Below are 14508 nucleotides of genomic sequence, written 5' to 3'. Positions count from 1 at the left end.
AACAGAAACGCAGCAAACAGTAACAAAACAACAATAGGACTTTGTATAATCGGCTATAAAGAGCCATTCATTTTCAATGTAAAAAGGGGGGAGGGGGGTTCGGCCTCGATTTATATAAAAGAACAGAAAGAAAAAGGTTGAACTTTTTTTTTTTGCTCAGTTTTATCTTACTTACTGTTTTTATTTCTTTCAAGTTTATTTATTTATTTTTAACTTGAAAACATAAAGAAAAATAATAAAGGAGAAGGCTTTTTACCTTATTTACCTGCACCGCGCCGGACGTGGAGGAAGGCGAGCGGTTTCGCCCTTTTTCGGGTCTTTGGCCTTTGTTTCACGAGATTCGGCCCCAGATCCGTGCCTAAGAGGCACTCAGCTTTGAACTAGGATCAAAAAGATCTGATTTTGAGACGTCGGCCACCGCACGCGGCGGTGCTACGCCGGAGGCCGGGCCGGACCGGTGGCCGGATTCTGGGGAAGAAGATGAGAGAGGAGAGAGTTTTGAAATTTTATTTTTTAAAATAGAAGGGCTGAATGGATTTTTTTCAGAAAATTTGGGCTTAAATGCTGATACAAAACGGCGCCGTTTTGATATGGCTTGACCCGCGCGTCGACCCGACCCGCCTGGAGGATCCGCGTGTTTTCGACGGAAGGGCTAATTGCATCTTTAGCCCTTCCATTTTTAAATAATCTTGCAATCTGTTTTTTTTGGTTTTTTAAATTCGCCCTGAAATCTATTCTGATTTACAATTTGGTCCAACCTGAAGCGCAGTGTTTTGGTGAGCGGGAATATTTCCCATTTTGGTCCCTCCATTTTTACTCGTGTTGCATTTGGGCCCTAATTTGCTTTTCTTTTTAAATTTGGCTCTTAAATTTTACTTTTCTCTCGATTTAGTCCCTTTTGTTTTTTTATTATTTTCGATTTTGCCCCGTGTTGTTGCTTTCACTTCGATCTAGTCCCTTTTTAACACTTTTATTATTTTCTTCATTATTTTAGCGTATTATTATCTATTATTATTGCTTTTATATATATAGGAGTATATATTTTTTATATTTTTATATATTTATATACATACTTTTTATATTTTATGATAGTTATATACGTATATACGTATATGTGTACATATTTACTTATATATATATATTTTATAATGCATATATGCATATATTTTCTTGTTTTTATAAATTAACGTACATACTTATATTTTACATATCTTTGTATTTTATAATCTATATACATATACATGTAAATACTTATATTTTTATATCTTATAATTCATATATATTTTTTCATTTTTTATAATTTTATGTATATACATACTATACATATTTCCCTTAAATATACATGTACATATACATGTTCATATTTTATAATTTTCATCTATTTTCCTTTATTGTTTTGTATGATCATTTACTATGTATTTATATGTCTATTTTTATGCTTCAGTTTATTTATTTATTTATTTATTTGCTATGGAATGTATGATTTATTTATTATTCGTTTTGTTCATTTTTTATTTACATAATCATGTTTATTATTCCGCCATGCACATGAATATCCTATTTTAAAAAAAGGGAAATGTTTCCAAATAAGGCAATATTTTGCGTTTGGAAATTCGAGGAACGTGCCCTAAGGTACTGGGTTTCGATTTCTCGTTCGACCAAATAGCTAAATATCCTTTTGAAAACTTTTCAAAAATAAGGCAATGTTTTACGTTTGGAAATTCGAGGAACGTGCCCTAAGGTACTGGGTTTCGATTTCTCGTTTAACCAAATTGTCAAATATCCTATTGAATTTAAACTCATGCCATTCGAATTTTTAAAAAAAAAAAAGGATCGTATTTTAAATTTCTTTAAAGTTTTCAATGTTCGACACTAAGACATCAGGTAATCGGCTAGGTACCAATTTTGGGCGTTACGGGGTGCTAATCCTTCCCCGTACGTAACTGACTCCCGAACCCGTTTTCTAAATTTCGCAGACCAAAATTGTTGTTTTAATAAAATCCACTCGTTTATTAAAAGCAACTACTTTTCAAGGTGATCCAATCACACCTTAATAAAAGATTGGTGGCGACTCCCGTTTTCATTTTCAAAACCCAAGTCGACCCCGTTTTTATCCGAAAAATGGTGTCAACAGCTTGGCGACTCCGCTGGGACAAGTTAAGAGAGTCAAGCCACGTGGTGATTACTTTCTGTCTTTTGTCAAAAATTGAAAATTCGGTTTAAAATTACGATCCTTTTATCGCATTTTATCTGTCTTTATCATAATCATCATTAGGGTTTATAATTGCTCTGTTTGTTAAATTTTGGTATCTTTCCGCATTGCATTGCATGACCGTTGGTCACACCTTTTTAGGTGGGAGTGAGAAGCTACGCCTTCGTGAGGTTTTCACCTCCGCATGGGATAGTGAATCGCTTTCGGGATATATCCGTACCTATGTCTTCGTGAGATTTTCATCTCCGCATGGCCATAGGGAAATGTATCCCCCTGAATCGAACTTGGTCCGTATGAGCCTATAATGGGTGAGGATCGAGGAATCTGCTGGTTCGGGTACCCTTACTTTAGAACCAACCCTCATATAGTAGACTTAGGAACTTAACCTAGGTAGAGCCACTCCAAACCCCTAGTATCTACCCGATTAGGTACTTTTTGTTTTCTGTGCTTGCTTATGTTTTGTACTAACCCTTCTTGTTGTGTTTTGATTATGATTGCATTACATTGCATTTGCATCTTAGGAAAGAGATATGGACTCAAATCCAATTACTAAATTAGAAAGCTTGTCATGGAATACGAATTCCTTGATAAACTGGAAAACAATACGACTTCCCAAACATATTCTGAGAAACACAAGAATGGCGATGGAAGAGTTCGTGACCTTGCTTGGTGGCCTGGGGATTCGAGACGATTGTCCAAAAGCCTTCAACAAGCTGACGAGCCTTATGAAGATGGGCAGATGATGGATCACGACCAAGATCAAGAAAATGAGCTAGCAATGGCATATATTGGTGAGATTACTTCAAACATGCGGATGAAGAAAAAAATCGATGTTGTTTCTTGGAATATGAGGGTGAGGTCGTACATGTATCCGTTTTATGTAAGGGAATTTGCTTTCTAGAAAAGTTTCCTAAATGTAATTGAATCAGAATCAACGTCTCTTTAGGCATTCATTTCATGCATTTGCATTACATTGCATCATAGGCATTAGATTTTCACGAAGTGACCCTAATTATGTAAAATTATTTCAGCTAATCTGGAAAACCAATCAACCAAACATCCTTACGGTACTCGTCGCAAAGCCAAAGAAATGGATCAAAGATTAGAGAAACTGGAGCAAACGCAAAAAGAGATGAAAGACCAGTTACAGGTGCAAATGAAAGAACATATGGAAAAGATCTAGAAAGACATGGCACAAAAGATGAAGGAGTCTCAGGATGAACTAATGACTAAATTGACGCAACTAATAACCAAGGGAGTGGATAAAGGGAAAAATCCTGTGGTTTGCGATGAAGAAGGAAACAATGATGAGCCACTTTTTTCTCCAGGATACACGCCTCCGCAAGCGCAAATTCAGATTGAACCACATCCACGAAGATCTTCTGTTTCGATTAGGCCTCAGCACTTTCAAGGTGACGCTTCAATACCGAAGAACCTTCAGGGCAGATCTAGTTCTAGTCCTGACGATAATCTGGTTGTCCCGGACTTCGATGAAGTAGCGGAGAAAGACAAGATGAAGGAGGAGTTACCAAAGCAGTTTGAGGAGAAATGGAAATGGATTGAAGAGAAGTTTAGGGCGATAGAAAATGTCGACGGCTATCGTGGAATAGATGCGAAAGATCTGAGTTTAGTTCCGGATTTGGTACTTCCTTACAAATTTAAGATGCCGGAATTCGAGAAATATAATGGGACCAGCTGCCCAGAAGCTCATATTACTATGTTCTGTAGGCGTATGGCCGGATACGTCAACAACGACCAACTGCTCATACACTGCTTTCAAGATAGCCTCACAGGGGCAGCGTCTAAGTGGTACAATCAATTGACGCGTATCCAGATTAGCTCTTGGAGGGATTTAGCACAAGCCTTTATGAAACAATACAGTCATGTAGCTGATATGGTCCTTGACAGAATTACCCTTCAAAATATGGAGAAAAAGCCTAATGAAAGTTTTAGGCAATATGCGCAAAGGTGGAGGGAGGTCGCTATCCAAGTTCAGCCGCCACTCCTAGAGAAAGAAATGACGATGCTCTTCATCAACACATTGAAGGCCCCGTTCATCACCCATATGTTAGGAAGTGCTTCGAAGAGTTTTTCAGACATAATCATGAGCGGTGAAATGATTGAAAGTGCCGTGAGAAGTGGAAAGATTGATGCTGGAGAAAATAATAGGAGGTCAGACTTAAAGAAGAAGGAAAATGAGGTGAGCAATGTGAACACCTACAACAAATCGATTACACAGCCAAGAAAGGTGATTACTAGTCAGCAAGGTTCATCTAGACAAGAATCGTATGTGAAGCAAGGCACTGAGAACCTGCAATTCACGCCAATTCTGATGTCATATAAGGAGTTGTATCAAAGCTTATTCAACGCACGTATTGTCGCCCCTCTCTACACGAAACCTCCACAGCCTCCGAACCCCAAATGGCACGATGCGAACGCACAATGCGAGTATCATGCGGGAAATACGGGGCATTCCATAGAGAACTGCATAGCCTTCAAGAAACTGGTTGAAAAGCTCATCAACATGGGTGTCGTCAAGTTTGGTGACTCATCTAATGCAGAAAATTCGCCACCCAATCATGATTAACAAATGGGGTGAACGCAATATATGAGAAAGTGTTGGGAGGTTTTCACATCAATACCATATATGAAGGCATAATTGAAAAGGGATCTTGTTAGATGTTCGCCCTTATAAACCTGGAGTGTTCCAAGCAATGGGCTTGTAGAAGAAATCCCTGTAGTTTTTAGAGCTTATTTAGAGTAATGTTCAGAACATTTTTGCTGTTTTTAGCCTGAAGCGATAGAAATTCCTTTGTGAAATAGGCTAATGTCTGAACGTTATTATTCTAATAAAATACATCTCTGCGTTCCTTTTTTGAGTCAATATTCTTTCATTCTTTTTAATAATTATTTTTGATTATTTCATTCTGTTGGATTTTCCTCCACAACATTCATTCATAATCATATTGTAAATAATCATTCATAAATTTATACATTCTTTTGTATATTCCTCGGTGCTTATTATGAGGCCTCAGATATCAATAACATGAATGAAACTGCTGCAAACTCAGATTTTCCACTTGAGTGAGGCATGTGCTTAGATGGATCTCATGACTTTGGAAATGACATAGATAGTAGCTTCCCCCCAAACTTATTGAGGATGGTTGAGTAGGAAGATAGACAGATCCTACCTCACAATGAATCACTAGGAATTCTGAGCTTGGAATTGACTTGTCCTAAAAAATGAAGCAAGACCTTGTTCAAAGATCTCTTTGTAGGATCATACCAGGATATGTCGGGTTAAGCACTGATAATGAAATCTGCACAACAACACGATGTCCAAACTCGTATGAATGATACAATTCTTTGCCGGGGCAATACCGTTCTCAGCATAGCTTTGCCCGTTTGAGGTCGAGTTTCTATTCCTTCAAGATGTTGCTGGATTTTATCCCGATGGAAGAAGAAGATCAAAAGTTTCCAGTTGTAGTTTTGCCCTAAAAGGCTCTATAAAGGAAATTCGATATCAGAGAAGATCCTTTGAAGGGGATAACAAGGACTTGCCTAATCCCAAGAGTTTAGATCCGATTCAAAAACAAGGAAAAAAAAACAAAATCAAAATCAAAATAAAAAAATAAAAACAAAGAGAAATCAATCAAAGTCAAAATAAAAATATGAAAAGCAAAGAAAAGAAAAGGAGAGGCCAAGGCGAAAAACCAAAAAGGCGCTTTGTGACCAAAAGTGGTTTTGAGTGGAAAACCCAAAAAGGGTGACTCAAATTTTGAGCAAAATGGGGCATGGACATCACCATTATCGAAGACTTCTAATGGGCATTGCTTCACTATTGAGATCATTAATTACTTCATCAAATGGATAAAAGCTACAGCATGCGTCAATGTCATCATATGCCAATATAGAATTCCAGAGACGATGGTATGGGAAAATGTATTGAACTAGAATGACAACATGATAGTTGAGGGCTGTAATCGGTTCAAAATCAGACATCACAGTTTGTCACTGTATTATAAGACAATGAAGTTCAAAAAAGAAAAAGATGAAGAATGAAAATGGAAAATGAAAAGAGTAAAATGGAGAGGCTAAGGGGAAAACCCGCAAAGGGCGCCTTAGGCCAAAGGGGATCTGAGCTGAAAACCCGAAAAGGGCGGCTCAAATACTGATCAAAATGGGGCATGAGGTGATATAAGCTGCTCAAGTTTTGTTCATATTGAGGCATGTGTTGATCTTGCCATGCCTGAATCAACAGGAAAGGATAGGCGACATCTTGGGGGCATCGACAGAGCATTGTAGATCTCCTAAACACATGTCCAACTCAAAAGGGTCTTCAGAAAGTTTGTATAGAGAAGTTCAAGCTGTGATATCTGGGGCACCCAATTCTCATGTTATTTGTTGTTCTTGGAATACTTTTTCTTTCTTTCCAAGATATACATTCCCAATTAATTCTTTTGTTGTCCTTCTTCACTATTTTCGAGAATTTGTTCTTTCGAGCTATGCTCAGAACCAACTTTATTCTTATCCATTGTTATGACCTTTTTGCAAGCATTGGAATAATGATTAATGGACTAATAAAACTTTCACAAAGGAAGTTTTGCATATTACTCTGAAAAGTTTCTAAATAATACAGGAACCTGAAACAGGACTATTGTTTAGAACATGTCAAATTTGAAGGTTGGAAATTTGAGAAGGGATAGTCTAAGTTTAGACTTTCTCTTTGGATTTTGTTGACAAATGCATTGATTGAACAAAATGACAAGATGTCGTGTCGATGAAAAAGCTTAAATAAACAAGCAAGCAATGATCACTAGGCAATAGGAAGAGGTTACCTCGGAGAAGAGAGCCTTCATTTGTGCATGAGTCTTTGAAACGACACCCTGGAAATGGTGTAAAGGGGGACCAGAAAGATTAAGATCCTATATCCTTGAATTGTGATAAAAGAGGATTGAGGAAAAACAATATTTCTACCCTTGGATTGTAGTGGGAGAATGATGGTACAAATTTTGTGCCCTAATAGATTAAACTTTAAGGTTTACAGTGAGGGGCAACCAGATTAAATGTTTCTTTGGATATACCAGACGAGCAAAAAGGCGTTGTAGTACGTCAGTGATAAAACCTTGATAAGTTTTTACGTGATGTTAACCTAAGCATTAAGGAATCATCTTCATGACATTTTGCATTCATTCAAATGTCATTCATACATATCTAGTTAGGAGCATTTGATTCATTCTGATTATGTCATCCTAATCACTAGGCACAATTAGGTTCATAAAATAGAACATACAGGTCATGTTCCCCAAGGGACAGATCAATGAAGTCACAAACCTTGCCTCTTTCGGTTGTGATGGAGCTGGTTAAAGACAAAAGATCTTGCCTTCCTACATTGACAGCGAAGCAGATCGAAGACACAAACCTTGCCTCTTTCGGTTGTGATAGAGCTGGTTGAAGACAAAAGATCTTGCCTTCCTACAGCGAAGCAGATCGAAGACACAAACCTTGCCTCTTTCGGTTGTGATAGAGCTGGTTGAAGACAAAAGATCTTGCCTTCCTACATTGACAGCGAAGCAGATCGAAGACACAAACCTTGCCTCTTTCGGTTGTGATAGAGCTGGTTGAAGACAAAAGATCTTGCCTTCCTACATTGACAGCGAAGCAGATCGAAGACACAAACCTTGCCTCTTTCGGTTGTGATAGAGCTGGTTGAAGACAAAAGATCTTGCCTTCCTACATTAACAGCGAAGCAGATCGAAAACAAAGCCTTGCATCCATCGGTTGCATTGGAGCAAATTGAAGCCAGAGATCTTATCTCCCTGAGATTACAGCGGAGCAGATCAAAGATAGTAATCCTATCTCCTTGAGATTACAATGGAGCGGATTAAAGGATCTTATCTCTCTGAAGTTACAGTAGAGAAGATCACATCAGGTCTTATCTCCCTGAGATTACAGTGGAACAGACCAAACAATTTCAGATCTTATCTCCCTGAGATTACAGCGGAGCAGATCGAAGACACTATCCTATCTCCCTGAAGTTACAGTGGGGCGGATTAAAATAAGAGATCTTATCTCCCTGAGATTACAGTGGAGCAGACCAAAGAATTTCAGATCTTATCTCCCTGAGATTACAGCGGAGTAGATTGAAGCTAGTAATCCTATCTCCCTGAGATTACAGTAGAACGGATTAAAATAAATGATCTTATCTCTCTAAGGTTACAGTAGAGTAGATCGTTTCAGATATTATCTCCCAAAGTGGAGCACATTGAAGATGGCAGATTTTACCTCCCTGTGATTACAGTAGAGTACATTGAAGCCAGTAATTCTATCTCCCCGACGTTGTGGAGTGGGCCGAAGCGCCAATGCCTATACCTCTGAAGTTGCAGTAGGTCAGATTAAATCTATCATAGCTAGTCGTATCTCTCTGACGTTACAGTGGAGTAGACTTAAACCACAAACCTCGTCCCCCTGAAGTTGCTACGAAGAAGATAAAGGCTACAGGACGCATCTCTCTAAAATGCAGTGGAATGGATCGAAGCAACAAGACCTAGTGGACTGGAATGAAACTACTTGAAATGGAGAAGTACCAGAACAAGTCAAGACTCGGCGAGACCGGGCAAAATGGGCCTTTCTTAGTCTTTGCTCTGTTATCGTTACATGACAACGAGCAAAGAGGGGCAGCTGTTGCAGGCCCATTTACTCGGTGGCCCACTACCCGTTACAAGCCCAAATGACATTACAGGCCCAATAAGCCCAACTGGCCCCAAACCCAGTCAGACTAGGGCAGAAACCCTAGCCCCCTGTTGTGCCGCACCTGCTCCTGGCCGCCTCACCTGCCCTCTGTTCACAGCCGTCCCATAGCCATCTCTCCTCCACCTGCTCCCATCACCTCCTTGAACACCTGCAAACATGACGGAAGCAGCAACAGAAACAGAAACGCAGCAAACAGTAACAAAACAACAATAGGACTTTGTATAATCGGCTATAAAGAGCCATTCATTTTCAATGTAAAAAGGGGGAGGGGGGTTCGGCCTCGATTTATATAAAAGAACAGAAAGAAAAAGGTTGAACTTTTTTTTTTTTGCTTAGTTTTATCTTACTTACTGTTTTTATTTCTTTCAAGTTTATTTATTTATTTTTAACTTGAAAACATAAGAAAAATAATAAAGGAGAAGGCTTTTTACCTTATTTACCTGCACCGCGCCGGACGTGGAGGAAGGCGAGCGGTTTCGCCCTTTTTCGGGTCTTTGGCCTTTGTTTCACGAGATTCGGCCCCAGATCCGTGCCTAAGAGGCACTCAGCTTTGAACTAGGATCAAAAAGATCTGATTTTGAGACGTCGGCCACCGCACGCGGCGGTGCTACGCCGGAGGCCGGGCCGAACCGGTGGCCGGATTCTGGGGAAGAAGATGAGAGAGGAGAGAGTTTTGAAATTTTATTTTTTAAATAGAAGGGCTGAATGGATTTTTTTCAGAAATTTGGGCTTAAATGCTGATACAAAACGGCGCCATTTTGATATGGCTTGACCCGCGCGTCGACCCGACCCGCCTGGAGGATCCGCGTGTTTTCGACGGAAGGGCTAATTGCATCTTTAGCCCTTCCGTTTTTAAATAATCTTGCAATCTGTTTTTTTTGGTTTTTAAATTCGCCCTGAAATCTATTCTGATTTACAATTTGGTCCAACCTGAAGCGCAGTGTTTTGGTGAGCGGGAATATTTCCCATTTTGGTCCCTCCATTTTTACTCGTGTTGCATTTGGGCCCTAATTTGCTTTTCTTTTTAAATTTGGCTCTTAAATTTTACTTTTCTCTCGATTTAGTCCCTTTTGTTTTTTTATTATTTTCAATTTTGCCCCGTGTTGTTGCTTTCACTTCGATCTAGTCCCTTTTTAACACTTTTATTATTTTCTTCATTATTTTAGCGTATTATTATCTATTATTATTGCTTTTATATATATAGGAGTATATATTTTTATATTTTTATATATTTATATACATACTTTTTATATTTTATGATAGTTATATACGTATATACGTATATGTGTACATATTTACTTATATATATATATATTTTATAATGCATATATGCATATATTTTCTTGTTTTTATAAATTAACGTACATACTTATATTTTACATATCTTTGTATTTTATAATCTATATACATATACATGTAAATACTTATATTTTATATCTTATAATTCATATATATTTTTTCATTTTTTTATAATTTTATGTATATACATACTATACATATTTCCCTTAAATATACATGTACATATACATGTTCATATTTTATAATTTTCATCTATTTTCCTTTATTGTTTTGTATGATCATTTACTATGTATTTATATGTCTATTTTTTATGCTTCAGTTTATTTATTTATTTATTTATTTGCTATGGAATGTATGATTTATTTATTATTCGTTTTGTTCATTTTTTATTTACATAATCATGTTTATTATTCCGCCATGCACATGAATATCCTATTTTAAAAAAAGGGAAATGTTTCCAAATAAGGCAATATTTTGCGTTTGGAAATTCGAGGAACGTGCCCTAAGGTACTGGGTTTCGATTTCTCGTTCGACCAAATAGCTAAATATCCTTTTGAAAACTTTTCAAAAATAAGGCAATGCTTTACGTTTGGAAATTCGAGGAACGTGCCCTAAGGTACTGGGTTTCGATTTCTCGTTTAACCAAATTGTCAAATATCCTATTGAATTTAAACTCATGCCATTCGAATTATTTTTAAAAAAAAAGGATCGTATTTTAAATTTCTTTAAAGTTTTCAATGTTCGACACTAAGACATCAGGTAATCGGCTAGGTACCAATTTTGGGCGTTACGGGGTGCTAATCCTTCCCCGTACGTAACTGACTCCCGAACCCGTTTTCTAAATTTCGCAGACCAAAATTGTTGTTTTAATAAAATCCACTCGTTTATTAAAAGCAACTACTTTTCAAGGTGATCCAATCACACCTTAATAAAAGATTGGTGGCGACTCCCGTTTTCATTTTCAAAACCCAAGTCGACCCCGTTTTTATCCGAAAAATGGTGTCAACAAAAGTTATGTTATTATTTGTTGTTATGCTGCTATTTTGCTACTATTTCGCTATTATATTGCTACTATTTTGTTGTTGTTGTTTGGATATTGTATAGTTATTGTTTTATTATTAATTTTGCTACCATTTTTGTTTTTGAAGTATAAATAATTTTAAAAAAAATGTATTTTCACTTTGTTGAGAATCACTTATTATAATATAAAAAAATTAATACAAATCTGATTTTTTGCATTGTCTTGACCCGGCCTAGAGGTGATCATGGGTTGGGCTACCCGGCCCGACCCGACGGCCCACCCAAAAATGGGAGGGTTCGGGTAAAAATATAGGCCCGAAATATGGGTTTGGGTAAAAAATGAGGCCCGTTTACAAAACGAGCCGGGCCTTCGGTAAAACTTTTTTTGCCCGGGCCCGACCTGACTCGGCCCAAATTATATATTAAATATATATATTTATTTTTAATCAAATATACTTTTGTTTTATTATTAATTTGGCTATTATTTTAGTTCTAATTTGTTTCAATTTTAATATAACCATTTTTTATTATATTTTTAATTTGAGTATTGTTTTAAGAATTGTTTTTTATTTGTTTTTTGTTTTAATTTTTGTTTTAAATTTTTTTATTTAATGAAATAAGCTAAAAAAAATTTAATATGGGTCAGGCTGGGCTGGGCTCGAGCTTAGCAATTTTCTTTCGGGCCTGGCTTGGACAAAATTTTAGGCCCGGGTCCAGCCCGACCCGAAATATAGACATAAAAATTTATCCAAATCCGGCCCGACCCATGATCACCTCTAGCCCGACCCAACCTATTATCAACTTTAGTTTCAACAATGTAATCTGCGTGTAGTTGAATTAATTTTAGTGAAATTAATTATTCAATTTAATACTCACAATAGTTTATATTATTTATTTATTTAAAAAAGAATATATATAAATTTATGAGGCCAACCATCCCAAAAATACAAATGTATTGCAAGACAAATTAAAAGTAGCGTACATTTTGGGCTAAAAAAGGGAAGTTGCCCCCACTACTTAAAATTGGCATAGAAATTTGTTCATGAAATCCCCTCAACCCCCAATCATTATCGAGTTATGTCCATCTTAGATTATCAACACCTTTCTTTCCCTTTTTTTTTTTTAATTTTTAAAAAGGTTTTTATTTTACCTAATCTCATTTGATATTGATGTTTTAATTGTCATCTCTCGATCAAGTTTAAACCCCACACGCCAAAACTTTTGTTTATTTTTTTATATCTATTTATAAAGTTATTACATTTTTTTTTATAAAAATGAACCAAATACTAATAGTGACATATAACATTTATTATATGGTAGAGTTTTAAAAATATATTAAATATTTAAAATAGAATATATATAAATTTAAATGAATTTGAGATTTAACTTTTCTCTTTTATTTTCAATTTAAAAATAAAAATTTCCATCACACGTGTATGTATGTTATATCTTGTATTTTTAGGTTTTTCTTTTTCCAGTTAAATTCTATTTTTAATTTCTCACTTAAGCTCTGATTAGTGTGGTTTATTTTAATATTATTTGCCCTATAAATTTAGCCTATAAATAGGTCATCTTTCCACCCTAGAAAAATAACCCATTACACATTTAGCTATTAGCTTTTACAGGCTTTCAAAGAATTTTATGTTTACATTTTGAGGGTTCTTAATTATTTCGAGTTTCGGGATTTAGTTTTATCTTCATCTTTTGTACTCTTTGTTTTTGCCGTTTTAGTGAAATTATCTTTACCCGTGGTTTTTCCCCAACACACATGTATGTATGTGGAAACTACGTATTTAGAACATGGAGTTGTGTTTTTAAAAACAACATATAATAAATAAACGTATGGTTTGAAACTAATTAATACCAGCACATGAAATGTGAACAATTTTAAAATGAAACAGATAGATTAAATTATGCGTAAAACGAATTTAAACACTAAATTTATCAAATTAAGAATATTAAATGAACTTCAATTGTTTATTATGATATTGTCATCAAATACGAGTTACTGTTAAATTGTGACATCAACTCAGTCGATAATATTGTCAATATATATAATTGATGGAGATAATAAAGTTATAATATACAAAATACTTTTAAGATAAAATTTTAGTTGAGTGGTAAGATGAAAGGTTTTTTTGACTCAAAAGTCATGTTTTCAACTTTAGACCCTAAACCGTAACCGTATGTAATTATTTATTTGTGTAAATAAAAAGATTAAAATACCTTAAAATAACATAATTTATTTTAAATAAAAATATATTTTTATAATTTTTCGAATTAATACTCGGTTGACTTATAACATCAGATTTAAATAATAGTAGAGATTAATTCAATAAATAAATTTAAAAAACAAATCGTCAACAAAAGTCAATAATTAAACTAAAATCTAAAAATAAAAAACAATTTGTAAATTTTATAAATAATATTTTTTAAAAAATTAACTAAAAACGTATAACAATCGTTTAACTACTTATAGAATTCAATAAAGCTTACTATTATTAACATAATAAAGACAATTTAATAATGAAGAATCTTTTTAATTGAAAAAAAAAGAATAATTAAATAAAAATAATTCATGATGATACTTTGGTTTCGTGTGACGTGAAAAAGCATGAGGATGCGTACTGCGCACTCCGCGTACCTAGTAAGGAACCACCGTGTCCGTTTGTTAGCTCTCTATATTAGTTTCTATTATTTTTCAAATAAATTTTCAAAAAAGAAACAGAAAAACATTTTTTTTCTTAACTTTTTTCTGGTGCAGTTTTCTTAAATGAATTAACCGCACAAATTAACTAGGTACAAGCTAATGTAAGCACGGAATCCGAATCACTTGCTCCCAAAGCATAACGGCTGATAGGGTTAATTCCACCAAACAACCTGAATTATCACCTAAGTTCTAAATTAGTCCTTAAGCCTCAAAGCATTTTAATCAACCCCTCAAACTTTCAGTATTGATTAATCAAGTTTTCTCGTAGGACTAGTTATTAATTTAAGCACTGAACGTGAATCAAATTATAAACATATGTGTACTTATCATATGAATAATTTGAATCAAACTTATTTAAAAAAGATAAACATGTTTATAATTTGATCTACACGTTTTAGGTGTTCTTAAAGTCGAATTTGAGTTGGCACGTAAAAGTTAAAGCTAATGGCAAGACCGATAAAAGAGTTTAATTGATATTTTGAGGATTCAATTAAAACATTTTAAAGTTTGGAGC

The sequence above is a fragment of the Gossypium hirsutum genome, chromosome D13, assembly GCF_007990345.1.
Source record: "Gossypium hirsutum isolate 1008001.06 chromosome D13, Gossypium_hirsutum_v2.1, whole genome shotgun sequence".
In the NCBI taxonomy this organism is placed as follows: Eukaryota; Viridiplantae; Streptophyta; class Magnoliopsida; order Malvales; family Malvaceae; genus Gossypium; species Gossypium hirsutum.
This window is presented reverse-complemented; position numbering follows the sequence as displayed.